This window comes from Perca flavescens, chromosome 11 (genome assembly GCF_004354835.1).
Source record: "Perca flavescens isolate YP-PL-M2 chromosome 11, PFLA_1.0, whole genome shotgun sequence".
Lineage (NCBI taxonomy): Eukaryota > Metazoa > Chordata > Actinopteri > Perciformes > Percidae > Perca > Perca flavescens.
The window spans coordinates 31,561,402-31,576,401 of NC_041341.1; the positions used below are offsets into that span (position 1 = coordinate 31,561,402).

The 15,000-nt window shown below is 39.7% G+C and overlaps 1 protein-coding gene across 6 annotated transcripts in view; it reads left to right on the forward strand.

The window, feature by feature from the left end:
- gulp1a (GULP PTB domain containing engulfment adaptor 1a) overlaps window positions 1–15,000 on the forward strand; it is a 123,062-nt gene that overhangs the window by 46,703 nt on the left and 61,359 nt on the right. The gene's annotated exons all lie outside the window — the stretch shown is intronic.

Genomic DNA, 15,000 nt, shown 5'->3' on the forward strand with positions numbered 1-15,000 from the left:
AGACCGTGAGAAGTGTTTTTTTAAATAAATATTATATATAATCTTCAACTTCATCACTAAGGCTTGTTTGGATATAATATATAGTTCTGTTAAATCTTCTTATATACGTCTGGTATATCGAAGCTGTCCCCGAGTGCCGTAATGCCTGCTGTTTTGGAAGATTTTATTAATAAAGGTAATCTATAGATCCGGTTTCCCTACACTATGCGACAACAGGCCGAAACTATAATTTAATTGGCAGCAATTCCCGAGCGTCTGAGAGTTTTTTTTGTTTGTTTGTTTGTTTTTCTCCGCCAGTCGTCATGATTCATCATGATTCGGTGTAACAAAAGAACAACTGCCAGGGTCATTAACATACTTATCAGCATTCACGAGGTGCTTTACATTGACTATTTATGGTTAAAAATGGGCGTGTACAGGGCGGGATAAGAGGCTGATCCACGTGCGCACGCTTGTAGGCAATATGTGATTAATAAAGGGAACATTGCTTACAGGTGTGCGTACACACGGTTTTATAAATCTGACTTTTTTTCGGCGTACGCCAATTTGGGCTTTTGCGCGCACGTACACTTATAGTAAGGATCCTACGCACAGTTTTATAAATGAGACCCCAGGTCATCTGGCGCAGCACTCCATCACTGTCCTTCTTGGTCAAATAGCCCTTACTCAGCCTGGAGGTGTGTTTGGGGTCATTGTCCTGTTGAAAAATAAATGATGGTCCAACTAAACGCAAATTGGATGGGATGGCATGTCGCTGCAGGATGCTGTGGTAGCCATGCTGGTTCAGTATGCCTTCAATTTTGAATAAATCCCCAACAGTGTCACCAGCAAAGCACCCCCACACCATCACACCTCCTCCTCCATGCTTCACGGTGGGAACCAGGCATGTAGAATCCATCCGTTCACCTTTTCTGCGTCTCACAAAGACACGGCGGTTGGAACCAAAGATCTCAAATTTGGACTCATCAGACCAAAGCACAGATTTCCACTGGTCTAATGTCCATTCCTTGTGTTTCATGGTCCAAACATATCTCTTCTGCTTGTTGCCTCTCCTTATCAGTGGTTTCCTAGCAGCTACTTGACCATGAAGGCCTGATTCGCGCAGTCTCCTCTTAACAGTTGTTCTAGAGATGTGTCTGCTGCTAGAACTCTGTGTGGCATTCATCTGGTCTCTAATCTGAGTTGCTGTTAACTTGCGATTTCTGAGGCTGGTGACTTAGATGAACTTATCCTCAGCAGCAGAGGTGACTCTTGGTCTTCCTTTCCTGGGGCGGTCCTCATGTGAGCCAGTTTTGTTGTAGCGCTTGATGGTTGTTGAGACTGCACTTGGGGACACATTCAAAGTTTTCGCAATTTTCTGGACTGACTGACCTTCATTTGTTAAAGTAATGATGGCCACTCGTTTCTCTTTACTTAGCCGATTGGTTCTTGCCATAATATGAATTCTAACAGTTGTCCAATAGGCCTGTCGGCTGTGTATCAACCTGACTTCTGCACAACACAACTGATGGTCCCAACCCCATTAATAAGGGAAAAAATTCCACTAATTAACCCTGACAAGGCACACCTGTGAAGTGAAAACCATTTCAGGTGACTACCTCATGAAGCTCATTGAGAGAACACCAAGGGTTTTCAGCGCTATCAAAAAAGCAAAGGAATCAAAAATATAAGACAGTTTTCAGTTATTTCATACTTTTTTGTTAAGTACATAATTCCACGTGTTCATTCATAGTTTTGATGCCTTCAGTGAGAATCAACAAAGTAAATAGTCATGAAAATAAAGGAAACTCTTTGAATGAGAAGGTGTGTCCAAACTTTTATTTATTTATCTATATATATATATATATATATACACACACACACACACATATATATATATATATATATATATATATATATATATATATATTGTGACATGCTTTTATCTGGTAAAAAAAAAGTCCCGATTACATGATTATTTTAAGTTTTTTTTTTTTTAGAGGCACAGTGGGGACAAAGAGGCAGAATAAAGGAGAGCTGCATTCTATAAAGTTGAGGCTTTGATGTTTTCTTGCATTGAGAATGTGTGTAGAAAATGTGATCAAAGTGTTTTTTGTTTTTTTTTGGCAAGACTTCACATGAGTAGTGTGCCTCTGTAGCAGCACCTTGCTTACCATTTAAACGAGGACCGTTTGTATGGTTGCAGGAGGTCTTTCATCATGTCTGTCCCATCTGAGCTTCTGTGGACCTTTCGGCTTGAGTATCGACTGCCTTGTCTGCTTCTTGCCACTTGTTTTTGAAGTGTCACATGGCCTTCAAAAGGCTTTGTATGTATAGTTTGGAAATAGAGCTTGCCAGTGTAGTCAGTGCAAAACATGTAAAACAGTTGCTGACAGTGAGGTATGGCCTCGTATAAATGACTTTGGCCAGATTTTATGTTGGAGCTAGGGAATGTCTTATCCTGCAGAAACAGGAGTGTAGATTACAAGTAAATTATCGAGGTAGATTTGGGTCATAAATGGGCCATTGAAATCCTTCTTTAAGATTTATGAGAGTGTTCCATCAGCTAAAGGAGCATTTATATTTCCCATGAAACATGTCTGCGATCCTGAGGCGTTGGCGAATGTAATGTGTAGCTGCTATCGTGCACTGTATTACGCAGGATTGCTTTCTGTCTTCCTGGTACTGAGATTTTCTCTCTTCCTTTTTTTTTTTGTAAAAAAATGACCTTGTTTACACTTTCAAAAACTGATTTTAGTTAGAGAGTCAAAGAGGGTTTACAAGGGTGTATTCTAGATTACATTTCTAGATTTCAAGAAGACATTATTTAGAAATAAGTAGATCTGCCCTCGACTAAATACATTCTTAGTCCACTAGTGGTGTTGAAATTAATCATTGCATCGATGCTGATGCGGACGTGGAAGATTCTGCATCCATGCAGTGACAGACCATAGTCGATTATTGCCTACTGATGTTACTTGTTGATTGTCTGTTTGCAGGGAAGTGTCTTTTTTTTTTAAGAGCAGATACAATAAAAATAAATAAAAAGGGAGTTCATATACATCTGAGTGCTTGAATTTGTCGTTGAAAACCATATGTAATAATATATCACAATATTGAGGAGGTGATGCATTGTGATGCATCGTGATATCAAATCTATTTGAATCGTTGACAGGATGATCATGATCTAATCGTGAGACCAGTGAAGACTCGCACCCCTCCAGTCCACTAACACTCAGGGTTTTGTTCACTAATCGATCGGTTGACAACAGATCTGTAAATAAAGAGTTTCTCCACAAAGAATCATGCAAATTAAGCATCACTTTAAATCTTAAATCACTCTTTAATGCTTTTTGGCTTTTCCCCTTTCCTTTATTGTGTTGTATATATTTTTGTGCATGTTATAGGTTTACAAAGTGAAAAAGCCCAAAGTCCCCCCAAAGGGACTTACCATCTCCAACAGAAAACACTGTTCACCAACTGCTCCAAACAGCTCTATTGTAGTCCAGCCTTTACTTCAGAGACAAATGTTGTCACTTTGTAACACACGTTATAATGCTCACCTAGCTGCTAGCGTAGCACGCCCTCATACTCTGCTTCTGACTGGCTAGTAGTCCTTACCTAGCTACTGAGCATGTGCGCCTCCCAACAAAGATATTACAGAAGTGAGAGGTCTCACTCTGTAGCTAAAACAGAGAGCTCAACACACAGGGTGAAAAGAGGAGCTGCAGCAATGTGCAGTACAAAAAATATGGTGTTTTTTATTTTTTATTCACAATGTAAACCTATTCTGATATAACCTCTAAATACAATTATGAACCTGAAAATGAGCATAATATGAGCACTTTAAAAACTGACTAATCGACTAAAGAAATCTTAGTTGACTGAGACCAAAACAACCCATTATTTGACTAATTGACTAAAAGGGGGCAGTACTAGAAATAAGTGTTGGTTTTGAAAAGGCAGTGGGCATTCGTGTGTCTGTCTAGGATGCAGTGAAATAATCCATTGATCATGGCTGCAGATGAAGGCCCTCGAGAGATCTGTGCAGAGCTTATCCACACACCGTGGAGGAGCTGCCGTGCCCGTCCAGACATGCCGTGCTTGGTCAGCTGTTTCCTCGCCCCAGGAATTCAGAACTAGACTTCTCCGTCAGATCAGAGCTTAATAAAGAGAAAAAACTACTCTGACACTAATGATGAGTCTTGTACCCAAGTCAGTGATGCACTACTTTATGAAATGAAAACCTTTCATGTTGACTGCTGGCATCAAACTTAAAAAAATAAATACATAAATAAACACAGTGTGGGCTGTTGTTAGTGGCAAGTTCCATATGTGCTTTTAAAATAGTTCCGTATCTCTTAAGTGTTTGCATGATCAACTTCAGTAAACACTATTTTCCTAAAACCGATATATAATTTTGTAATTAAACCATTCAGATGTCATCCCTATACTCCCTGCTCAGTAGTGCCAGTAATATTCGTTAAAGGAACATTTCAGCATTTCTGCAAATATGCTTATTTGCTTATTTAAGTGTGAGATGAAAAGGTCGATGTCAATCGCAGGTCTGTGTGTTAAGTACAGAGCTGGAGTCAGTATGTAAGGGGTTCGCAGCGCTGACCCAAGAATTGTATTTTCACCGTCATTGGGATATGAACATGCGCAATGAACACATCACAAAAGCTGAAATGGGATGAATAAGGAAAATCCTTTTATTTAGGGATAGGTACTGGAACCTGTCTAAGACTGTAGTATTTATCATCACGCTGCAGCCTCTCCCCTGCTCTGTATCAGGCCTGAGCTCCCCCACACACACACACACACACACACACACACACAGTGAAAACAATACCCATGTTGCTGTTGCGGCTGGTAACAAGACTTTGGGAAGCGACCCACAAGCACTGTTGTTTGCCAAGATAAAGCTCCCCTTGGTTGTAATGCTTCACAAACATAATGAGGCTTATGCGATAGGATTTTAAAAATGCACGTCATAGAATCATAGCTACATACAGTGAGGAAAATAAGTATTTGAACACCCTGTTATTTTGCAAGTTCTCCCACTTGGAAATCATGGAGGGGTCTGAAATTGTCATCGTAGGTGCATGTCCACTGTGAGAGACATAATCTAAAAAAAAAAAAGAAAATCCAGAAACCACAATGTATGATTTTTTAACTATTTATTTGTATGATACAGCTGCAAATAAGTATTTGAACACCTGAGAAAATCAATGTTAATATTTGGTACAGTAGCCTTTGTTTGCAAGTACAGAGGTCAAACGTTTCCTGTAGTTTTTCACCAGGTTTGCACACGCTACAGGAGGGATTTTGGCCCACTCCTCCACACAGATCTTCTCTAGATCAGTCAGGTTTCTGGGCTGTCGCTGAGAAACACAGAGTTTCTCTATTGGGTTTAGGTCTGGAGACTGGCTAGGCCACGCCAGAACCTTGATATGCTTCTTACAGAGCCATTCCTTGGTTATCCTGGCTGTGTGCTTTGGGTCATTGTCATGTTGGAAGACCCAGCCTCGACCCTTCTTCAATGCTCTAACTGAGGGAAGGAGGTTGTTCCCCAAAATCTCGCAATACATGGCCCCGGTCATCCTCTCCTTAATACAGTGCGGTCGCCCTGTCCCATGTGCAGAAAAACACCCCCAAAGCATGATGCTACCACCCCCATGCTTCACAGTAGGGATGGTGTTTTCGGGATGGTACTCATCATTCTTCTTCCTCCAAACACGGTTAGTGGAATTATGACCAAAAAGTTCTATTTTGGTCTCTTCTGACCACATGACTTTCTCTCATGACTCCTCTGGATCATCCAAATGGTCATTGGCAAACTTAAGACGGGCCTTGACATGTGCTGGTTTAAGCAGGGGAACCTTCCGTGCCATGCATGATTTCAAACCATGACGTCTTAGTGTATTACCAACAGTAACCTTGGAAACGGTGGTCCCAGCTCTTTTCAGGTCATTGACCAGCTCCTCCTGTGTAGTTCTGGGCTGATTTCTCACCTGTCTTAGGATCATTGAGACCCCACGAGGTGAGATCTTGCATGGAGCCCCAGTCCGAGGGAGATTGACAGTCATGTTTAGCTTCTTCCATTTTCTAATGATTGCTCTAACACTGGACACTTCTTTCACCAAGCTGCTTGGCAATTTCCCCGTAGCCCTTTCCAGCCTTGTGGAGGTGTACAATTTTGTCTCTAGTGTCTTTGGACAGCTCTTTGGTCTTGGTCATGTTAGTAGTTGGATTCTTACTGATTGTATGGGGTGGACAGGCGTCATTATGCAGCTAACAACCTCAAACAGGTGCATCTAATTTAGGATAATAAATGGAATGGAGGTGGACATTTTAAAGGCAGACTAACCGGTCTTTGAGGGTCAGAATTCTAGCTTATAGACAGGTGTTCAAATACTTATTTGCAGCTGTATCATACAAATAAATAGTTAAAAAAATCATATATTGTTTTGTCTGGATTTTATTTTTTTTGGATCATTTCTCTCACAGTGGACATGCACCTACGATGACAATTTCAGAGCCCTCCATGATTTCCAAGTGGGAGAACTTGCAAAATAGCAGGGTGTTCAAATACTTATTTTCCTCACTGTAACTACACAGTAGCTAGCTCTAACAATATGTCTTGGTAAACACATTGTTAAAAATGTCAGTAAATAGTTAACTTAATCTAATTGCCAAGTTAGATGAAGGTTTGGCATTACAGTTAAGACTCTACTTAATAGATTAGGGATGCTATGAAAGTGGAAAGCCCTCCACTGAAAAGTTGTATATTGCAGTAATTGTAATGGGATTTGCTCCTCTTTTTCCTGAATTAATGTTTTTCTTGATTAAGCTACTTATATGTATTGGGTTTTGGTGGCAGATTCCCTGGATTCTTTGGGCATTGTTTTCATGATTGAGAAATTATTAAGCCATTTTAGCCTTTGATTTTGATTGGTAACAAGACAAATATACTTGACTCATAATGTAAATGTATGATTTTCATTCAAAAATTCACTTTTGGCTAAAGCCTTGAGCCTGTCATTACTTTATCAAGTAGCTTTGTCACAGATTAAATCGTTAATGACCATTATCAAGAAGAACTCAAATATGTCATGAGTTCAGACTACAGTGCAGAGTGCCATAAATCTGAGCGACAACTTCGCTGTCTGGTCCAACTGGGAATATTTTTAGCCTTAGTGCACAACTTTTAGCACAGTTACTTGGTTTTTTTCTAATATGCCTCACACATATGGAAGATAAAAGAATATACTGAATACATGTAATTATAAACATTAAGTGAAAGGATAGATCATTATCTAGATTTAAAAAAAAAACCGAAATGCTTGCTGTGGAGGATTTTTCCTTGGTCAATGGAAGTGAGGTTGCACCTTTTTTGTCGCTTCCTAACTACCATTAAGCACTTGAAAAAAAGTATTTACCATCTGTTCTTACACAGATATCCCAATGGTTTAACATGTCAGAGTTAGCATTTAATGCACATCATTCAGAAGATATTTTTATACCTCCTGATTCTGCCCATCTGAAGGATGCACAAAAGCGCTGTTATTTTTGAAATGTTCAAACTTGCACATCACATATCAAGAAGAGATGCATCCTTTACCAAGAAATATCAGGGAGCTATTCACAAACATTTGAGGCAAATGTGCAATATTGCCACAGACGTGTGTTTAAACTGACTTACCACCTCATGTATCTGCAAGCAGCATCCACAAATGTAATAACCTTTTGTTTCCAATACCGCACGCATTTCTCGAGCAATATATTTGGACTTTTGAAATCCCAAGGGGAACAGGTGGTGTCGAATGTGTTTCTTCAGACAGCATGAAATGTCCTTCACTTGTGGGCCCTCTTAGTGTGGACTGTACAGCCGAACCACTGCCAACTGCCAATTTGGTTTCACAAAGAATGTGTTCACTGCTTTTCTCCCGCCATAACTTTCCATCCTGAAGAAGCATTTCAACAATTTTTCAAAGTGAGGTGGCAGAATGTTCCCCCTTCTCCCCTCCATAACATCTGGTTCGTCCATTACTGTTTTTAGAGTGGTTTACAAGCATGTGCAGATTTTTAGTCCCTGGCCTGCAGTACGGGAAGTGTGTGTGTGTGTGTGTGTGTGTGTGTGTGTGTGTGTGTGTGTGTGTGTGTGTGTGTGTGTGTGTATATAAACGTGCATAAAAGTGCATGTGTCTGTCTGCATGTGTAGTCTATACAAACCTTTTCCATTCATCTATGATTGTTCTTTTTATAGGGGACATACCATGAAAAACTCACTTTTTTAAGAACAGATTTCAGATTTGGTTCCCCTTCCTATGTCACATGCAGGCTCATTATAATACACCACCCCTCCATCTAAGTATCACCATCCATGGCTTGAAAACTACCTTTGCAAAGGTGCGTCATATTTTCTCACATGCCAATCAGAGGGTTTGAAAGAGACAGGCGCTAAAATTGAGTGTTTCAGATGGAGGATGAATACAGGCATATTGAGACAGACACTATGAGGAAAAAAATTTGTTTTTTGAACATTAAAGCATGTAAACATGTTCTAGCAGAAACCCAAAATACAAGTATCAACCTAAAAATGAGCATAACATGTCTCTCCCTTTACGTATAATCTAGTTCACCACTGGAGTGATTTAGACCGAACCTGGAGGGGCGATGCATCGTTTAATTTCCACCGTTTAAAGATAAGCTAATTGTTAATTCTGTGAGTTGGCCAAACTACATAATAAAATCCATTGCTGAATGCACTAACACAGCACATGAATCATACATACCAAAGAAGATTTCCCAGGGAAGGAAACATCACAAAGTATTGGCATTTGAGAAGGTGGAGCATTTGTTGTGAGTAGATCTATTAGCTTCTGAATTTATTCAATCTGAAATGCCTCCCAAGTTTATCTTCTATTGACTTAGGTAAAATGTGGGCGGATATGAAGAAAAGATAGTGTGAATTAAGACCTTGATTTATTTGGACAAAAATTCAAGGAAAAACACCAGATAGAGGTTTACTGTGACTTTTTAAATCACAAGGGGAACAGGTTGTGTCGAATGTGTTTCTTCTGACAGCATGAGGTTTTCTGTGACTACCAAAAAATGTCTGTATTCCTCCTTGTAGGAATAATAATAATACGTTTATTTGCTATAGCATCTTTTACAGACAGTCTCACATGATAAACATTTGTAAAAAATACAGTAAGATCCAACAGAAAATAAGCAAAGAAAAAATAACTGCAAGACCAATGAAAATCATTTCAAAGATTAAAACCTAAAACCCAAAGTTTACAAACATGAGTCAAAAGCGAATTTAAAGAGGTGATAGAATGATTATATAGGGTATTTCACACTGTACCTTAAGGTCTCCTAATAGGGTATGTAATATTGGTTGGGCTGAAAATGGCCTGGGTGCTATTCTATGGGCCCTAATGCTACCCTGTGGAATGGCCCTATTTGGAACGAGAGCTTTTCTTCCAAATATGGTATGCTCATGAATATTTAGATGAGCGCTGATTGGTTGTGACGCACGTCTCATATTTCAGACACTGCAATATTATACATTGTTCCTCTGCTATTTCATTAGTAAATTAACTTCGGAGACTTTTTTATGCAGGAAATCAACTATGTAAAGCTCAAATATGGGCCGTTTTACAAAAATTGATGGCTAATTGCAAATTTGGTAAGATGGTGTCGGACTTCAGGAGCCCCTCCCAGTCTGATGAGACAGCGGCAGCCCGCGGCGCTCCATACCCAGGGCAAAGTCACCGTTTCTGGTTTACTCTACTACCGGCTCCAACATCCACTCTGACTTAAAGGTGCTGTGGGTAGGATTGTGAAGATCCAGGACTTAGCCAAAAAATTTGAACATGGACAACTTTTCAGTCCCCCCCCCCCATCCTAAGCCCTTCCCCCCACAAGGGAGAATGAATGCGTGTGCATGAGCAGTGATTGACATGCAGTTAGACATATATAACTTTTTGTACTGTACTTAAGTACAAATGTTGAGATACTTGTACTTTACTTGAGTCTTTTCTCTTCATGCCACTTTCTACTTCTACTCTGCTACAGAGAAATATTGTACTTTTTACTGCACTACATTCATCTGACAAAACACCTGTAGTTTATAAAATCTGATGTTTTATTATAAATGAAACTAGCCGACAATATAACGGCCTACAAGTCCAGCTGAAATGATTAGACCATTAAACACACAACTGTTTAGATCCTTTCCAGTTTCTAAAATGGGAGGATTTTTCTGCATTGAGTACTAATTTTAATACCTTAAGTCCATTTTCTTGATGATACATGCATACTTTTACTTAAGTAACATTTTCAATGCAAGACTTTCACTTGTAACAGCTTATTTTTTTGTACTTCTTCTTAAGGATCTGAATTATTCTTTCACCACTGCCTATACGGCTCATTTGTAGTCTACATTAATCTTCCTGAACATACTGTTCAGCAGCTATATCTGTTTCAGGTTTCACATCTCTGTGGCTAATGATACAGAATAGATCAGCTCAGAAACTAAATGAGTACCTAGTGCCGCCCGTCATTTAAATAGCAAATGCACCTGCGCCCATCTGTGCGCCCACGGGTGTGCTGGTCTTACAGGGAGGTGTGTTCAGGTGAATTCTGGGCGTATTACTATCTTGAGGCAGCGAGAAGTGATCGCACCATTGACCAACAAAAACCTGGTCTAAAGTCAATTACGCAGCATTTCATTGTTATTTTAACAGCAAATTAGTAAAACGTGCCTGGGCTCGTGCACAGCGCACGTGCACAGCGCACGTGCACAGCGCACGTGCACAGCGCACGCACACTATGCTTGTTACATACACAGCAGCACACAAAGATGCAAAAGATCAAAAAAACACAAGTTGAAATAGTGTTATGATCTGCTCGCACGCTTTCACTTCACGCACGAGCAGATCAGTTTCTTCTCCTGAAAATCTCTCCTTCCTGCTTGCAAATCCGCCATCATAATAGCAACGCGCCAAGGTCCAAGCGCGCCTGGCTTTTAAAGGGAATGGGAGATGACACTCTGGTTTATTGCATGTTACGCCCAAAACACACCTATGATTAATTAAGTCACTAAGTACAACCTTTTTGAATGCGCCCGGACCGGTGGAATGAAACCGAAAAAGTTGATTTATTCATACCAATAGTACAGCACGGCAGCAGTGAATACATGACCTTTGTGAGTGTACTGTATAGCTCTGTAGGGACAAGAGGAACATCAGCAGTAGGCACCTTCCTGCTTTCACCCTGTTTCTCAGGATACTGCATGGCATGTCTATTTTAATTAGCTTGTGTAGATTCAGCAAAAAAAAAGGCCAGTTCATGACCTATTGGGTTTTTCCTGACGTACAGTTTGGAGGCAAATTGATTTCAGTGTGACATGTTCCTTTTTTTTTTTTTTCTTTCAAATGAATGTTAATGCACTTTGCCTCCCGTTAACGAACTGCTCAAGACAGAGTTTACGAGGAGAGCACGTACTGTGGGGCTTCAGTGTGAGTCTATAGATTGCTCCCCAGGTGACATTATATTTTACTTGTAAACAGGAGCAGGCATAAAAAGAATCATTATCAGGCTATAAATAAACTAGCTTCAATCTTAAAAAAAAAAAGACCACAATGCATGTCTCACATATTTCACTGTTTTCATACTATGTGCAGTGTGAATTTTATGTTTATATTTGAATAATACATTATTCTAAAAATAAAAAACTGCATTCAGTGAATTCAATGAATGAGACATAAAACAAGTACTGTACTGTGTAGATTTTGAGACTTGCTGACTCTGTGATGTATACATGACCTCCCACTCTCACCACAGAGGAATGATAAACATGCGTACAGAAGAGGTCATGTCAAACTGTCTTCATGAAGACTGGGTAAATAGAGTGGAGTATCCTAGCATGCTATTTCATTTTCCCCACTCTAATACATGAATGATCAATATAAACCAAACATGTCTGTAGCTAGTATCTGGCTATCTGGTATAGCTTTTTGTCCACTAAATATTTAAGATCCAGCTTGATTGGATATGCTGGTCTCAGCCCAATGTCTTAATGTAGAAACTTTTTATTGACTGTGACTTTTTATTTGAATGTTGGCATGTTTACATCAGCATTTTCTGTCCCAAAACACCATAGAAGTACAGCCTCACAGAGCTGATTGACTACTGACTACTCTATGTTTGTGTTGCATGTGATTGGCAGTTACTTACAAATCCTGCCTTTTATGTTTGAATGTGAAAATGTTTGACAGAATGATTTGATAAAAAGCTTTTTACCCCATTTACAAGACCATTTACCCCAGGGATTACAGTGCTTGTTTTTATGCCTCCTTCATCAAATTTGGCAGAAACCACTTGGACTAAATGAATGAACTGATTAGATTGTTTAGGTCAAAGGTTACAGGGCAATCATCCCATTCTAGTGAATGTGCTATGATATCTCAGGAATGCCTTAAGGGAAATTGCTTCAAGTTTGGCACACATGCCCATTTGGACTTAAAGATGAACTAATTTGATTATGAAGATCACTGTGACCTCACAAAACATGTTTCTGGCCATAACTCAAGACATTGATTGGGTAATTGTGACCAAATTTCACATTTGGTTGGATAATGAGTTGATGAAACTAATCTTGGATGCCCACCTTAAAACTGTGGTGAGTGTATAGCTCTGCTGTGCTGCTGGGTTGAAGATGTGTGTGAAGCATCCATGTTTCACCAGAAAATACAATTAATACCTCTTTTATTAAATTGCTTCAAAGTCTTCACTACATATGTGAGTCTGGACAGAGATGGATGTAAACTGCAACTTGACTAGTTTGCAGAGCCATACAACCGTGAGGCCAATTCTAGTTTTGACAAAAATATATAGCCTGTGTTGACATTGATTCATGGAAGAAGACAGTGCTTCTGAAGTCTGGATTCATAAACTTGAACTGCTGATTTAGAGTCATTTTATACCTGCTTTATTAGTCTACAAATCAGGGGCAGGTTGTATATAAATCATTTCAACTCAATATTTGCTTGTGTTAATGTAGTTGAGATTGTTCAATGTACAGCAGCAGTGGATGGAAATGATTGCTTTCGCTCTTGGCTAATAGTCATCCTCATTTTTGGTGCAGTGAGTGGTGCAGGGACGTTCACTAAGCCATGCCTAGTGAAAACACATCGCAGGTACCACACATTGCTGCTTTTCAGTACCGCTTAGATGGAGCACAAATCATGAAGAGGCTGCAAATCTCAAAGAAAATCCACTGAGATGCTTCTTATTGAGATGCACATTCCTGCTTCTCCACCCACTCTCCACACACACACACACACACACACACACACACATACACATATATACACACACACACACACACACACACACACACACACACACACACACACACACACACACACACACACACACACACACACACACATCCCAAGCAATGAGTGAAATAATTGGAGTCTGAACTTGTTTAAGACGGTAAACATTTGCGCTGAATAAGTTGGTAGCAAGATGACCGTGCTTTAAATCTTCTCTGTATTTATTTGTCATATTGTCCAACTTGATTCTTTCCTTGAATATTGCGCTGCTGAACGTGAAATATGAAAACAATATGATTCTGTAGCCTAGTTAGCCTACTAAACAAAGTCTAAAAAGATGACTCTTTGGCATTGTTTCCACTGTTGACCTAGATGCGTTTGAGTTGCTGTTGCTGCTGTATAGAACATGCACTTGTAATGGCAACCACATTTAGATATAAATGCATATACACAGACAAATTAGCACAACAAGGTGCTACTATATCATCAACAATAGCTTACATTTTCCCACATTATCTGTATAATGGAGTTTTGTTTTTTTTCTTTTACTTTTTAGCCAGTTTTATCCTGGGCCCCATTTTCCCGGAAAGGGTCTGGGCCAGCCACTTCCCTTACCCCACCACAGCTGTTAATACAAGACGCAAACATGAAATGATACAGGCCAGTGCAAAGAAAAACCCTAGAAAAATAAAGAACAGAACAGCCCAAATCCTGGGACCCTCCCTGTTTTAATGCTCTCTCAGGCAGAAAACCAAAGTTCTGCTGGCCAGCAAAAACACACCACCACCCAAGGCCCTGACCAAGCGAAATATCTAACCAGATACCATTTCAAGAACAAGGAATGCCTTCCACTGATTTGAATGACTTTAGAAAATTGTCTTTTTTTTAATTATTTTTTTTTACTTTATACAGATTTTTTTACACAATCACATTCCACGATGCTACTTTCTCTCCGAGTCGCTACATGCCACACGCGCACACTTTGACAGCAGCTCTTTGAAGTCCATGTGCAAAATATACAGCACACTTGGCACTCCTTTTTATCCTTTCTTGATGAAATGTCACCTTTTATCCCGAGTGTGTTTTTCTGTGTGGTGTGTCTTTGTTGAAAATGCACATACACTCTTTAAAAGTTCTTTTTGCCTCTTTAAAAAGGGGCCAGTTGCCCTTCCTTAAGTAGTTTTGTTGAGACACTCAAAAGGCTGTGAAGGATGCAGTGTAAGACAGAGGGTTTACTGATTAGACCTCAAGGAGACAACATTTGCATAAGGTTTAAGATGTGGAGATAATAAAATAAAGTCAACCCCCACCGCACAGCTCTCTGCCTGTGCTCTCTGTAAGCAGAGTAATTGGGGCTTCGCTTTCAGGTATTTGTCAGCTCCAAACTTGTGCTTTTTATGACCTCCCCCTGCCCTCTGCTCTTCACTTTGAGGATTTCCCAGACAAATTCATCTCTAGGTGATAAAAAGGACAATGGAGTGTGACATTTTCAAGTGGAATAACCCATTTCAAGCTGCTGGCATACACACATGTGAGCCTTGACTGTTTCTGGAGTGCAGTTGAAAAAAAAAGCAAAGGGTATTATTAAGTTGACATAATCTCACAGGGAGGCTTTTAAGGCTTTGTGTTGGAGACTTTTACTCCATAATATTTTGGCCATACTGCTGTT